This window comes from Drosophila suzukii, chromosome 2R (assembly GCF_043229965.1).
Source record: "Drosophila suzukii chromosome 2R, CBGP_Dsuzu_IsoJpt1.0, whole genome shotgun sequence".
NCBI classification, from domain to species: Eukaryota; Metazoa; Arthropoda; class Insecta; order Diptera; family Drosophilidae; genus Drosophila; species Drosophila suzukii.
The window spans coordinates 218681-225157 of NC_092081.1; the positions used below are offsets into that span (position 1 = coordinate 218681).

Here is a 6477-nt window from a genome sequence, read left to right on the forward strand (position 1 = left end):
TAATCGATCGTCAGTTGGATCAAAAGAGGAAACATTAAAACACAGATTCCATGCACCAAGTTTAAGAAAGATAATAATGTACCGAATAACCTTTAACATAAAGCAACAGCAGTGAAGATATCAGCCCGGACAGCTCAACCGATAAAACATGAGACTCTTGATCACAGGAGTGGGTCGAAGCCACACTTGAATGGGCGCCTAAAAAGGAGAAGAAACACGGAACAGACAACGATGGTCGTACGCAGATTCCTTTTGCGAAGTCATTCCATGCGGTCCGCATCGATCACTTCGAGCCTGTTACGTACGCCCTCCACATAGAAAGATTCACATAGGGAAACAACGACGAATCTTTAGCCAGGGGGAGGGGTGCATGTGACTAACCAGACTCATACTGGTAAAGGCAGAAGAAAAAGCAATTCGGCAATTCTCGGGTGTCGCGTGGTCAGAACAACGGCCACTATCGACCTATTGGTAACCATACTCCGGTAGCTGGCAAAGGGCAACAGCCGGCCGTTGACTCCCAAGATAGCAGATATCAAGAAACAGTAATTCTAGGTGGGAACACCTAGTTTATCCGATCCATACCCGCAGCCAAGTAAAAGCTCTAGTCTGGTATAAAAGACCTTAGACAAATAGAGAAAGTGAGAGAATCCATTTGGGTGTCTTGCTGACGGAAGCCGGCAGCTTCGAGGGAAGGCGACTTTCCCTGGGGCAGTCGTCCATGGAGTCTTCTGCCACCAGGACCAGCCACCATATCCAACAATCCTTGAAGAGAACACAATTGCAGCTCGAAATAATCTTGTGTCGAACCAGCGCTGCTATTGCCATCAAAGAACGTGGAGAAGATCAACAATAAGGACGACATCCGACATTCTGCGATGTTTGTGGACGCAGTATCCGTGATCTCCATGCTCCTGAAATTTGTTCAGCTGTAGGAACCATCCGTTCAGAGCGTAGCGACCAATAGCATACGTCGGAGAAAGTAGTGATGCAATATAAATGTGTTAATCGAGCCAACCAAAGCTAAAGTGAACTCATGCATAACCAAGGACCAATATCCTCAAATAATACAATTGGATAACAAGTGAAAATCAAGCATTCAAACATGCATTGAAATATATTTAAACCAACCGAATCAATAGACAAAGTGCGAATCATGATAAACAATTAGAGAGGACGAATCTCTCCACCAGCCGTTGAAGAAGTCACATGCCTCTAGCATAATATATATATATTTTGTGTTTAAGTGAATTGATATACTTAAGAACAGCCGTATTTTGGTGCACGTATATTTATATATATATATCCAACATAATATTTTCCCAAAGCCCAGGATCCGGAGCGTCGAGATCTCATCGCCCAGGATTTAAAGAGGGGGTAAGTTTGTCGGGACACGGTTCCTTTCTTATAAACATACATATATAAATATTCGTGCAGTATCCTACAGTTTCATAGACTACTATAAACTTTTGCAGCGGCGAGTATCAGCCTTGTAGTTATTTGATAATTGCAAGAGCCCTCTGAGCGACGTTTGTAGTCGTAAATAGTCAGCATTTTGCTGATGTGTGCACCTTCACAGGTGGTAAAATCGATACTTTCCGCTAATACAGTAATTGTTAATTAATTTAATCCCTATATGATTTAACCAATATTATGTTATTCAACACCGGCACACGTCGACATAAATACTATTTTAATAAATTTATAATGTGAAAAGGAATTCAAAACCATGGTGTGCTAGAACTCTAACAACGGGGGTGTGCTGACGCAAGGAGTGGAGTAGGTCAAGAACGATGACATAACTTTCGACGGACAACCTTGACAATAGAGGATCGTATTGCGCGGCCTGCGACGATCCATTGGCACACGAATGTGTGAAGGGGAGGGAATATGGCCAAAACACAGCCCGATCGTATTGCGATCAAGCGACAGCTAAGCTTGTTGGGCAGTGTGGACTGATGACTGACGAACTTGTTGACTAATATTATTTTCCAGGCACTTTTAATATTTATTCTCGTTATGTTGGAGAGGAGAGAGGCTTACCAAGATCCCACGACCCAAATACGACGTAGCTTATGCCGGCAAATGGTGCCTGAACATCGGACGCCTCTCCCTCGGCCCAAGTCCTTGTCAGGACTCGGGCACTAATATGCCCACGTAACAGCTTTCTTGTTTTCCGGCTGGATACTCTGAATGTTCTCCCTTGCTTCTTTTCTGAGTTTGTCATCATCTAGCTCCGAAATTAAACAATCCTGTATCAAAGACTTGAGCTGGACATCTCCTGAGATACGCATATCTAGTCCTGTTAGCAGTTTGAATGGTGATACTTTGGTACTCCTTGGCTTAGTGTTTTTTATGATCTGCTGTACCTTACCTACATGCTTATACCAGCACCCTGGGCTTTCAAGGCTTAGTTTGGAGAGCATCGGAACAACTTTTTATGCATGCGTTCTACTTGCCCGTTTCCCCTTGGTACGCCTGTTGCAATCAGCAAATGTTGGATCTTCTCCCTATCGCAATACTCCTTGAACAGGTGGGATGTGAATGCAGCTCCACGATCTGACTCTATCCTGTACGGATTTCCAAAGAAAACAGCCTGGCGCTCCAAACAAGTCACTACTTCTTCAACCCCTTTGCTTCGTGAAGGATACAACCATAAGTACTTGGAAAAAGCATCTACAATGACGAAGACGTGATTATATCTTTTTTGGTTAACTCCATCGGACCAACATGATCTACATGGTATGTGACGAGCGGCTTGTCTCCTTTGTCTATCGGTGTAAGAAACCCTTCTTGCCTACCAGCCTTCGCATTCACAAGGATGCACTCTACGCAGCTATCGACCACTCGCGCTACTTTCTCTTTTAGCTTCGGAATGTAGTACGACTTCTCGATCAAATCCTGAGTTTTCTTGGATGAGAAGTGTCCTTGCTTGTGACTGTTCTGGATGATTTCGGTTCCCATAAGTGAAGGAACTACTAGCATCTCTTTGTTAGGATCCTTGAACAGAACTTCGTTCACTCTGTAGAAATCTTCAAAGCCTTTGGTCTCAACGACACTTTTGAGCACCTTCGTCCAATCATCTAGGAGCTGTGCTTCCCGCAAACGATGAAATAAACTGTCAGTCAACGTATAACATGACACCTTACTCAACGCATCGACATGTCTCATCTTAAAACCTGACCTGTGCTCTATTTCGTAGTCGAAATCTTGTAGATACATCGCCCATCTAGACACTCTGAGCGGAATCTCTTTCTTCTTCATGGTCATGGTTAAGGCGTTACAGTCCGTAATAATTTTAAACTTCTTCCCTAGAACGTACACCCGCCACTTTACCCAGGCTCCAATAGCTGCAAGTACTTCCAATTCATAGGAACGATACTTTTCCTCACATGGCTTGGTTTTACGGCTCATGTAGAAAACTGGATGCCACAAGTTATCACTGGGATCTCGTTGAAGCAAAACGGCTCCAAATCCGAACTTGGATGCATCGGTATGAATTTCTCTGTCAAGCGAATGATTATAGAGCTTCAGAACTGGACCACTGATCAACGCTTCTTTAAGCTTTTTGAATGCTGCTAACTGCTGGTCTTGAAACTCGAACCTCACCTTCTTGCGCAACATGTCGGACAACGGTTTGGCAATTACGGCGTATCCTTCCACAAACCTACGGAAGTACGACGTCAACCCTAAGAATCTTTGGACTCCTTTCTTGTCGCGCGGAATCGGAAAATCAGACACTGCTTAAATTTTCTCGTTACCTGGCTTGATGGTACCGTTTTCAACGACATAGCCTAAGAAGTTAACTTTGCGCTTCAACACCTGACTTTTACTCCAATTTATGCGCAAGCCATTTCCTTGTGCCACTCGCTTCAACTTCTGCACGCCCTCATCGATACTCTTGCTAGAAATGATCACATCGCCTACTTATCAAACACAGTTCAGCACCAGTGTCCACAAGTCCTTTGAAATCAGATTTCAATTCCAAGCTCGAAGAAGAGGACTCACGCGATGGTTGTGAAACGACTTTATCGTCCTGGACGACATTGGTTGCTCATCGTCCATGTATACAACCGCATCCTCGTTCTTAATCGAATCACGCATAACTGCCATGATCAACTTGGTAAACACTGCTGGAGAGTTTGTTATACCGAAGGGTACAAACAGGAACTCATACTGACCACTCTGAGTTACAAGCGATGTATACTTTTAGAATTCTGGTGAAACAGGCACGTGAAAGAAACCATTAGTCAAATCTAGAATTGTAAAAACATGTCCACCTTGTAGCTTTTCGATCACAAAGTCCATTTGAACTGTTGGGAAGTTAACTCAAACAATCTTTTCATTTAACTTTCTATAATCGCAACACAAGCGCTTCTTCCCGTTCTTCTTATCTATAAGCACTACTAGGCTTGATTATCCCTTCCTCTAGCCATTCTTGAACATGATCATCGACAATTTTCTGATCGCAATAAGTTAATCGTCTCGGATGTTGAAAAACAGGCAACTCGTCTGTCAACAAGATCTTCATTTCGACTGGGGAAGTGAGATTTCATTCTGGCTTGTAATTATCGATCAATGACTCCACTTCAGAAGCTACTTCATGACTCAAATGCTCCAAATCTAATGCCAAAACTGCATTAGAGTCTTTCGTGCTGATCATGCACAGACTTTCGAATTCGCTAATTAGCTGCATACAAGTATTTTGCCCTGCCTGGTTATTGTCTGATCCTGTCGTTGGTCTTTTCTGAACACTTTTAACTCTTGGCGAAAATATAGTGCCAGACTTGGTTACCATCATGTCAACGCTGTTTAAGATTGTTGTGCCTAAGATTGCGTCAAGCTTCATATCGTCATCTGGTATGACATAAAATTCGACCGACATGTCGATTCCATCGATAACAACGTTTGTAATGAAGCTTCCGAATGTTAGCACCTGACTTTCACCGATACCTGTCAAAACTCTCTGGCGACCCATCAGACTGCCTACTCCAACGCCTAGCTTCAAGAATACAAGCCTACGCATCAAACACAATTCAGCACCTGAGTCCACAAGTCCTTTGAATTCTTAATTCCTGCAAATCACAGATTTCAATTCCAAGCTCGTCGAAAAGGACTCACGCGATGGTTGTTGAACGACTTTATCGTCCTGGACGACATTGGTTGCTCTCTCTGTTTTGACCAGTACTTCTGCTTTACACTGCGCTGCTCGGTGTCCTGGTTGATCGCATTTGAAACATTTATCTTTCACAGGACAGTCTTGCTTCATGTGCGACGAATCTCTGCATCGAAAACATTTCCTAACTGATCAACCTGTCGCATCTTGTTTTGCGTCGTGTGCAGCCTTGCTACCCTGTAAACCATACTTGTTTACTCGTTTGGATGATCCACGTGATTTTTGATACGCACCGATTTGTAGCTTTAGATCTTTTAGGTTTCTGGCCTGGTATAGCATTGCTTTATTCGATCTAGCATCTGGGATACCCTCAACGAAATACTCGATCAAACTTTCTTCCTCCAAACAAATGGGCTTTGCAATTTCCATAAGTGCATAAAGGAACTCGTGCAAGGACTCACCCATATGCGGCTGTCGTTTTCCCAACAGATTGTAATGCTCTAGCCAAAATCGTATCATAGACATTTATTCACAAACCCATAACAATTACTTCTTGAAATCGGGGCTCCTACACAAAGTAGTTGACGACAATGAACTTAAAGTTGTGCGTTGAGCATGGTCACTTCTCTGTCAAGAAATATAAAGAGATTATTGGAAAAGAATTCTACATACCAAAGCTGGAGAAGAAAATTCAGAAGTGTATAAGCTGCTGCATACCTTGTATTGTCAGCAACCGGAAGCAAGGAAAGCAAGAGGGCGAACTTCATCCACTCAGCAAAGACGAAAAGCCGCTGCAGACGTATCACATCGATTTTCATGGCCCCTTAGAATCTACTCACACACAGTATAAGCACATACTAGCAGTAATCGATAGTTTCACCAAATTTTTTTGGCTCTTTTCGTCCAAGACGACCTCTACCAAATATGCTGTATCGAGACTTAAAGAGCAAAGCAAATTCTTCGGCAATCCTAGTCACATCATTTCTGATAGAGGACCTGCGTTCACGTCAGAAAACTTTCAACTGTACTGCAACAGCGAAGGAATCAAGCATCATCTTATCACAACGGGCCTTCCACGGGCCAACGGTCAGGTCGTGAGGCTTAATACATCGATAATTGCTGTCCTTTCAAAACTCTCAATAGATTATCCACGACAATGGTTTCAGCAGCGTACAACAGGTCATCAACTCAACATTTTGCAGAAGCACGAAAACATCGCCATTTGAGTTACTAACGGGAACCAAGATGCGTCTTAAAGCCGATACACAGATCCGGCTAATGTTAGATGCAGAAATGATTCAGCTCTTCAACGACGATTGGGATGAGCTTCGAAAGCAAGCCAAGCAACAAATTCTAAATGT

General features: G+C 43.1%; 1 long non-coding RNA gene across 1 annotated transcript; it reads right to left on the reverse strand.

The window, feature by feature from the left end:
• Positions 1-4394: 4394 nt before the first annotated feature.
• LOC136116629 (uncharacterized) lies at positions 4395-5899 on the reverse strand. Its single transcript, XR_011603795.1, has 4 exons — positions 5834-5899; positions 5578-5743; positions 5410-5511; positions 4395-5353 (listed from the first exon to the last, which is right to left on the reverse strand). It is a non-coding gene; the product is annotated as an uncharacterized lncRNA (long non-coding RNA).
• Between the last annotated feature and the right edge of the window lie 578 nt (positions 5900-6477).